This window comes from Solea solea, chromosome 19 (assembly GCF_958295425.1).
Source record: "Solea solea chromosome 19, fSolSol10.1, whole genome shotgun sequence".
NCBI lineage: Eukaryota > Metazoa > Chordata > Actinopteri > Pleuronectiformes > Soleidae > Solea > Solea solea.
In genome coordinates this window covers 11,147,457-11,157,140 of record NC_081152.1, presented here as the reverse complement: position 1 = coordinate 11,157,140, position 9,684 = coordinate 11,147,457, and the positions used below count along the sequence as shown (strand labels likewise).

At 37.8% G+C, this 9,684-nt stretch overlaps 1 protein-coding gene across 5 annotated transcripts in view; it reads left to right on the top strand.

The window, feature by feature from the left end:
* Window positions 1–4,454: 4,454 nt before the first annotated feature.
* znf618 (zinc finger protein 618) overlaps window positions 4,455–9,684 on the top strand; it is a 31,299-nt gene continuing 26,069 nt past the window's right edge. For all 5 annotated transcript variants that reach the window (XM_058617035.1, XM_058617031.1, XM_058617034.1 and 2 more), the window contains exon 1: window positions 4,455–4,865. The gene's annotated coding sequence lies outside the window, so the exon portion shown is untranslated. The remainder of the gene's footprint in view (window positions 4,866–9,684) is intronic.

The window sequence follows — 9,684 nt, the reverse complement described above, 5'->3', positions numbered from 1 at the left end:
CAAACTGGCATCATTATAAATTAACTGTAGTTTCTTTTGTGTTACAGTCTGCTACTCGATGATTTCACCGAAGAATAAAAATACATCTCGTGCCTCCTCATATATTTTCAGCTCCCTGAAGACGATGATTTTAGGTTCTGGCTTAAACTGCACAGAGACCAAATACAAAAACAACATTCAAGTACAGAAAGTGAATAACTATAATTAGCGTTGGAAAGGGCACTGCTGTAATAACATTTTGTCATTGTGGGCAGCAGAGGTTTTACTGCGTAATCACTGTAGGTTTTATTCTTAGTTTCTTCCTCAACCTTTGTTGGCTGCTCGTACGTATGAAAACATAGGTGGCTCGGTCGCTTCATACTACCCTGTCATGACTATAATTACACGACTCACTTCTCCTTCCCTGATTATGTGCTCACAATGTAACTGTGGTGTTTAAGTAATTGTGGACTTTCCTTTTTTTTTTTTGACGCTTGTTCTTTTCATGGTTTGCAATCAGGTAAGGAACAAAATAACCACTAGACTCTGATTACCTACACAGTGAAGTGTTAAAGGTAAATGGTCATTTGGCTTAAAATAGGTTTGTTTGAACAGGTTAAAAGTATATATTATGTTATATCTTGTTATTTGTATTTTCTATGATTGGGTGCAAGAAAAATTAGAAGGACACAAATCTTCCCTAAAGTTAATTTAAATATGTAAAGTCTTAAGTCTGCCTGTTGTTTGTTTGATTGTCCTTGGACAAAAACATACAATTCTTAGTGATATAATGAACAGCCGGGATTTCCACTTGCTTTTACCCGCCTGTGGTCAGCCAGCCTTCAACTACTGTTTTCTTGAACCAACAACACACATGAGGTTAACACCAACACTATAATGGTTGGTTACACAGAGTAATGATATTTCAACTGGCCACAGATTGGTCAGAGATGTCAACTTTCTTGTTTAAATCAACACTGGCATCATTCAATGTTATGGCCTAATTAAAACGTGTGCTGTGTCTGCACACATGTCAACAACACCTTAATATGTACTGTGTGTATGTGCATGTCCGTGCTCTGTCTGTGAGTTCTGCAGGGATCCAAATTAATCTATTGCGTATAATAGTGAAAAGTACTGCATGGTCAACTTCAGATTTATTTGGAGCCAAATACACACCAAAAACCTGGCTGTTTCTGCAATTATTTCCATGACACAACTGAACCTTCACTGCAAGTTGTTGCTCATGTTATTTTTGTCCAATTTCCGAAAGACCAGGGTTTCAGTTGAATCAGTTTGGTGGGAACTTTCTCCAAATGTATGCCAAGCTCTTGCGCATGCTGCAAAGGTCTCTTCTTCAGCCCAAGTAGGTCACTGAGAAAAAAATAGCATCATTGTTGTCAGCCACTCTCTCACCTGTTGGTCCTTCTGCCAGTTGAAGGAATATTTTTTTTTTTAGTAAGTAAGTAGGTTGAGAGAAGGTCAGGCCAACCTTGAGTTGTGAAACTGGCGAGAAAAAGAAAGAATATACAGGATAAGAAGACTACAGTTTCTGCAATGTGCTTTATCTAAAATGTGCTGAGCAGCTGTTTGAGCAACAGCCAATAACTCCTTCAGTATAAGTCAATGGATTCTATTTATACTCTGCAGCTGTGAATAACTATTTAATTCATCCCCGATTTGCTGAAATACTTTTCATGCTTCAACTCTCATCCCGGGTGCACATTAGACCTCAGTGTCTAGTGTTGTGAACACTTAGGAATAATGGAAATCCTCTTGTAACAACATGGGGTGATTTGACCATGAACGTGTGCACCGTCTTGCATGGTTTATGGACTCATAGAGGAGTTTTTGTCAGCGCTGACTTTGGTTTTAACATTTTTCTTCTCTCCACTTTTCCACATAAAACTGTCCATAATAAATGAGATGCTGAGATTAGTTCAGGTGTTTTGAAGTGAGGTTGTTGACACATTATCATCACTGACTTTGCCTGTGAAAACCTGAACTATACCTTTAACGGAATTTTCTGGAAATGTCATTTAACTCTGCAGGAACCCATATCTTAATTGTAGCAATGCTTTCACTTTTAAAGACCTCCCCATTGTGGAGCTAATACATATTATCTAATGTTATCTTATCTTAATGATCTGATGTTAGATCACACATGTTGGGGCCACCATGATATTATGTGAAGTTGCCATTGCCACTGTCATATCATACTGTTGTTTATCCAACAACACCACACAAATATCACCTCAGTGCTTTTCAAGTTTCATATTTCACTTTTATATGATGTAAATAACTATACTGTACTTTATGTTGAAAGTGACTCTGTGTCACAGAAAACACGCTCTTGCGTGGAGGCACAAGAACAGACATCCCCGGCACATACTGCATCTAATCCCTTTGTGTTGATATTGCTCTGACCTTTGCAAAGTTTTGACGGCAGAGGGAGACAAGGCAAAAAAAGGGTCAGGTTTTAATGAATTATACTGTGAGGTATAGGTGGAATGGAAGTGTCACTTTGTTGGCATGCTAGTGCTCTCTGCTGGACAGAGAAAGTAAATGCAGCACATAGGACTGAGTGGGTGAACTAGGTTCCTACAGGGTGAACGTCAAAGCATTGAGTGTAGATCATATTTACTGACACTAAATTGCACCAAAACTCGTCACCTACTACCAAATAAATCAACATAATTTGCAAACAAAACATCACCTGCATGTGTAACTGATGAAAATGACTCCATCCTGATAATTTAGGGGATGTATGCAAGTTAAACTGGTCAAAAATGGAAACGTTACACTTGTCTCACTGCCTTGTTTGACTGTTAAGTAATCCGAATACCCCACTTCTATATTGTACATGTAGATATTAACAGTACTTTCACATACACTGCAAAGTGATATTGATTTCATCACCAGGAAAAACAAGACTTAAGGGTTACAAAAAAAACCCATTCATGCTCTTTTAGTCAGTGTTGATTGAACATTATAGCTTGTATTCAGTCTTTGTGTTGTATTTACAAATGTGTTACATCTGCACAAAACAGACAACATATTTTTCAAGAATCAGATAAGGTCTAGACTTCTTCAGTAACTGTGAACTGTAAAGTTCAGCTTCATGTTTGGGACTGATGTCTTTAAAAGAAAAAAAAAGAGTTACAGTTCTCTTTTCTTTGTGAATTTCTCTGCATGTTGCGGCACACATTTGACCCACTACCCTCCCCAGCCCCCGCCCAAGGCCCTCTGCAGAGAAGCATCAGCATGGTGCCGCCTTCCACCATGTAGAGATGCTGTTTTTGTTGCTGATGTTGCTGTTGAGTGTTTACAATGATGCCCCGCCCCCAACCAAAACTGTACCTTTGATCCTATACACTTCTCTCACTTTAATTCAGGCGTACCAACAGAAAAACTTACAATGACATCATGACCTTGTTTTTGCCACATTGCAGTAAATAAGTGGTACAGCACATGGACACCTGCAGCTCCTTTGAATTGTCCTTCATTTATGAACGATATGCGTACGTTATAGTTCTATTCTGAGAGACACTTAAGTCATATATAAATTCACATTTGGTTTATATTGTCAGTCAAAGGTCATTGCAATTCAATGTTTATTTATTTGTTAGTTATTGTTAGATGAAAGGGAAATAAATACAGTCAATAATAACACTCCATGTCCTGGCAGAGTGATGCATTTTACTGAGCATATTTGTTTATTTGTTAAAACATGTACATAATGTCTTAGTGACTGTTCAATAATGTCAAAAATACATTCAAAATACAAAAATACATTCATCAATAGTAGTATATAGTATAGTAGTCAGTATTTATTGTTGTATGTATTATTTAGTTAAAATAATTTAAACCTTCATACAGCCTATATTTATCTGCATTTCAAACCATTCTGTGCTACATAAAAGCCAAGGAGGTTCTACATAGGAACCAAAGGTTTTATTTTAAACAAAACCAAATTATTTTAAAAGAGAAAACATTTACTTTGAGTTAATTCTAGAATTTGAAAAAGAAATGTGTTGGCCAACCAAAACCTTGCCCTTCAACGCACATGCCAGTGTTACTATATTTGGAGGCAGCATATTGTATTCGTATATCAACAGACATCACTTTTATTACAAATAGTCCTGGATTTCAAATACCTAGCAACCGGCGTCAGAACAATAAAGTCAGAATAATAAATACTATATCAGGAAACACCTGCACAACTTGACCATTATCTAAAACTGGCCAGTGAACAGAAACCAATTAACGTTGCCTGGAGCCTCTATCTAATGAAAAAGGATAAATGCGTATGGTCTTTATAGCTTCTAGTGCACAGCAATAAACAACAAACGCCTTATATGTTGCAATTTGATATAGTTTTGCCTTTGCGCAATTTCTATTCGCCCTAATCCCCGTGTAACTTCATAGTTGGCCAACATATTTTTCTTTCTGTCTGCTTCCCAGACTTTTTTCCTTTTTCATTTTTTTCTTTTTTTTCATGTAGGCTAATATGCAGGCCGGCGCTGCAATTTCGAAATCTGCCCTTGTATATGGCGGACGAAAATTTCCACAGGAGGAACCGCAACGTAAACCCGCTGTGCACGGCTAAAAACGGAGAGCCTGCACGACCGGAGCGAACCTCGGCAAATTCATGACTTATATTACGCCATTACTTCTTTCTAAAATGTAACGCAGCGCGTCCGTTTCAGAGCAAAAAAACCCCGTCGTGGTGGATTTTTTTTTTCTTTTTTTTTTTTTACATTCGGAATTTCTCATAACTAATTCACATTTTTGAGGGAGCAGTTTGCAGTTAGTCACCTCCGGTCGGGGAGGGAAGATCTCTGGAACGGGGAGACCGTTTCGCATGAGCTGCATCGTATCTGGAGGTAAGTCAATAGTGTTTTATTTTTTCTCTCCCTCGTCTAGAAAAAAAATCCTTAATTTGAGAAATTTCGGTGGCGGATGTTAAGTTTTTCGTTTCAAAGGAGAGCTGGCAGCCCCTCTGCGTTGCTGCTGCTGTCGCTGCCGCCTGTCAATAAAACCAGATGCAGGCTTTGAAGCCATCCGTAACAGACCTAATCTGTTGATGTTTTTTTGGACCGAATTATCTGTTAATGAAGTTTCCGTTTAACTGCTGACTAGTCGCTTGTGCACCGAGCTGGTTCACATATTTATCCACCTACTATGTTTCAACCACTGGGTCTGTTCCTGTGGAGACGAGGGGGGAAATGAACGCAACATGAAGGACGATGAGGGGAGGAACAATCTGAAACACAAAAACCTCCTGCAGCCATGTTTTGTGAATTTTCCTGCAAATTTGAGCAGAGCTCCGGAGTTGCTGTTCAGAAAGTCACACATTTCTAACGACACTTGTGCTCGTGTGTAACGGCTCGGTTGTCACTGGACACGGATCACAAAAAAGCCATCAAAGTGACGTTTTAGTCGAGATACAGTTCGACTTTTATTTTATTTAGGAAGATAGAGGATTAAAAATTTGGGCGTCATTGGCGCCACCTGTAGGCAGCCATTTTGAGAAATTAAAAAATAAATAAATATATATATACACACAGTATATGTGTATAATGACACGAGTTTTGACATGTATTTATTGAAATAAATGTTAGTTTGTAGTTCGAATATCACTACACTGGCCAAACTCTTTAATGCACAAATGAACTTGAAAACGGCACATGAACTATTGTACAAGTACAATCTTACTGAAGCATAAAAAAATAATAGCTCTTGTGGCTTTGAATTATTTTGCCAAAGGTTTATTAGTCTTCATTAGAAATACAGCCTGTCCCGTATCTCTTAAATCCAACATGCACATCAACTGTAGTTCAGTTAGTATTATTTTGTGTGGTTGTCTTTGTTTGCTTTTATGTGTGCTGTGAAGTGTATACATATATAATTTACTGCTTGGTAAACACACTGAACAATTCTGACTTTTATTTACCGAGATTGGAAAATCTGTATGTGGAAAATAACTGTCCAAAATGAACTGAACAGCAGTGGAAGAAGAAAGACCAAGTCAGCATAATTTGAGGGCAGGAAAAACAATTACAACCAGTGCCTCTACTGTTTATATTAATCCTGCAGACGCCAAACACTTTCCCATCTTGCATGGCTTGCTTTTTATTTTAATGTAAGGGAAACTGTGAAGGCCATTTTGCTGTGGGTAATTTTAATGCTGACCTTCAAATATGTATAAATTTAAAGAGCTGGTGGAAATTGTGTGTCTGGTATGCAAAATCTAAGTGTAAATTCTGACCTTTGCATGCATAGTCTAATCAAAATGCAGCAAGTTGGGCAACCAGTGTTGTGAGATAAACAGGGCTGGATGACTTAAAGTGATGAGAATGTTTACATGCAGAGTAGCCAAAGAATCAAGTAAGAAGTTGTAAAGCTCCCAGGAATAACGTTTCTTTCAGTGAGTAACACCTCACACCCTGATTCACTTAATGGGAATTGGATTCTGGAAGTGTTCTCATTTTTAGTAAGGTAAGAATGCTGGTTTGTCAGTACACAAACAAAAGCTTTGTTTCACTGAAGATATTTGAAGCAAATAGTTTGAGGAGAGAGAGAGAGAGAGAGAGAGAGGTGAAACTTGTCCCTCCCAGGCTCTCATAAACACAAGACGGAGGGCAATCAAATCACAGACCACTGGTTACAGTGCTTGACACATAGTTGCTGCTCTAATTAATCAACTAAGTACAGAGGTTTTGTTTTCTACTCAAATGGTGAGAGCTGTTCAAGCAGCTCCTGTTTGATATCACGTTGATTCTTTTTTTTGTACATTTACTGATTTGTACTTTGATGTGTCTAAAGAAACATGGATTCTTTTAAACATAGTGAACATTCATGTTGTGTTATTTTCTTAATGGCGTGCTGAAAATGTCTGAAAATGGCTTCAGTTAAATTAGTCTCCAGGGAGCAGCTTTTCAGGGGTTGGGCCTGCTACATTAAAATAATTCTGTGCATTCTGCACATATTTTTCCTGCCTCTTCCTTTGTAAAAATGAACCTTATTGGTTTCATGAATAATGCATAAGGATGTTCAATTGCTGCAGCAATGAAAATTAGGGCTGTTTACGTGCTGTGGTTATGTACACAGAGGCGTCTTTTTTCCTTGACCATTTTCTGAAGGTAGAGTAGAGCCTGAATAGCTTTTCTGAAAATACAAATTTTCAGCAAAGCAAATCTCATTTCTTTGAGTGAAAAGGGGAGGGGTTGCACTCCCTCGGGTTTAATGAATCCATAAATCACAATAGTGCCAGGTTTGCGGCGCCTGCATCAGTGTGCAGTGTAATTTTGATTTTCATCAAAAATTTAATCTGCCAGCCTACAAGGGTTTAGCAGCAGACCGGATGCCGCCCTGAATTTCTAATTTTAGGGGCCTGATCTTTCAGGATTTATTTTTGTATAATTCAAGTCTGCTTTTCAATATCTCATGTTATTAAATTTTAATTCGTGGCATTAACATATAGATTGAAAAGGTTTTTATGGCGGTTTTTGAGTGTACGCTGATGGAATTTTACTAGACGACACAGTTTCTTTTTCCAGAGCATCCTGGGTGTGTGTGTGTGTGTGTGTGTGTGTATGCGTTTGTGGGGTTGTGGGGGTGTGGAGGGGTTATCCATTTCTCTGCATTATTGCTTTTTGAAATCATTGGTCATACACCATCTTGGAAGACATTTATTACAGAGGACAGGAAAATGTGGTTTTGATTAAAGAAACGGAAAAACCAGGCAAAACATTTAGTGTGAAACAGGTTTTGGTCAACATTTGCTCCTAGTCACTGAGTCTGCTCTGAAAGCAGTGATTGAAGTGACCCCCTCCATCCTCCATTTTAGCTGATTCCTATTTTAAATCCCCCAGAGTGGAAACATTTTCATGAGCCTTAAACAAATTTGTATTTTATATTTGGAATCTCTATTCCAGTCATCTTAACATGCAGAGCACAGTGATTTTTGGCAAAGTAAGATACAATTCAAAGTAAGAAAACATCTCCAAGTTAGAAGCAACTTTTTTTTTTGCTTTAACTGAGCACAGTGATTGATTTACTACTTTATTGTGCAAAGGCAGATACTGTACTGCCCTAATATAGGCCAATTATTTTAAGTACCTCGACTAAGCATTGGATTCTGAAGAGAGATATGTCCTCTTAGAGATGTTTTCCTTGTAACCTCCTTATCTGAAGACAGCTGGGTCAAATCACAAAGTGAAAACTAGTCTCGCTGGCATAAATCACAGCACAACACACCAATTCTTGCTGTAACATGTTACGTTGGTACTATCTATAGATTGTTTATATTACAAGTAAATGACATTTCATTATTTCATTTAACTGCATTTTCTGCTGTAGTGGTGGTAGTGGTGGTGGTTATCTCCTTTAGTGCTCTTTTAGTTTTCGTTGATTTTTGAATGTGCTGTATATGTTCGGAACATCAAACAAATGTGCATCCGGTTAATATTTTTGTTCAGTCACGGTGCTGTAGGTTTGAGTATATCAGAAGCCTCGGACTAGGAGAGAGCACAAGGCCAGATGGCTAATTTTGCATTTTGACTTTAATTAGAAGGAATAAACGGGTCACAGCAGGCATTTCATACAATCAGATATTACGCATTCAAAATATTGCAGAGGAAGTATAAGGAGGGAATGGACAAATGTGTGATTACTTTCTGATACGCATGTGTTGCAGCCATTGTTTAATTTAATTACAGTTGGCAAAGGTTTTGTCAAAGCATACATTAAGGTATGTTCATTTCCCCCTTGCATGAAGTATACTCTCAATCAATCAAGAGCTAATCAATATCATCAGATATCCAAACATTCATAAAATGGCTCAAGCAAAGAATTGTTACCCCATCATTGATTTTTCCTCTTGGCCTCCTTCTCTCTGCTGTTGGAAGCTGCTTATGTTCTTTCCAATCATAAGATGACCATGAGTGTGTCTATGAGGTGCAGGGAACCGACAACTCTGGGGTCCTTAATTAACTTGTTATGTATGTACAGTGCTAATATCAAATATCCTGTTCCTGGGTCAGGTGGTGCTTTACTGTTGCATTTGGTTGAGTTATATATATATTTTGTTTTTGTTATGTCCAGTGGTTTGCAATCCCAGGGTCAGGTCTCTCTAATGTATCACAAGATGAATCTGTGAGGTCATGAGATGATTAATGGGAAAAGAGAGAAACCCCCCCCACCCCGCTCTGTCACACAAATCTGTTTTAGTTCTTTTCGGACTTCTCTCTAATCCTCTTCTTTTCTATAAAGTAATTGCTGTTGTACCTCAAACAATGATTTAATTGAAACCATGTGAGAAGTTTAATTAGCTCATATTCCTTAAATGTTGCATAGGGCCCCAACCATATAGTGTTTTGTGTCACTGGTTTCTTAATAGATATTTATTTTTTTTTTATTCTAAAGTCTTGTTCTGTGAAATAACGAGTGTCTAGTAAATGTAGCATACCTGGAGCAGAAAGTACTACTTTATCTACCTTAATAATTATAGTTAAGTAGAAGTGCAAGCATCCACTTTTTTATGATAATAAGATGTAATCAATAATTTAAAATAGCACCACAAAGGAATGTAGTATAGTAATTTTTCATGCTTGCCTCTTAAGGCATCTTATGGTGGACCTAATTGTAAGACCAATATTAAAAAAAATAAACTAGAAAATGCCCCAAGGGCAGATGCCTCCA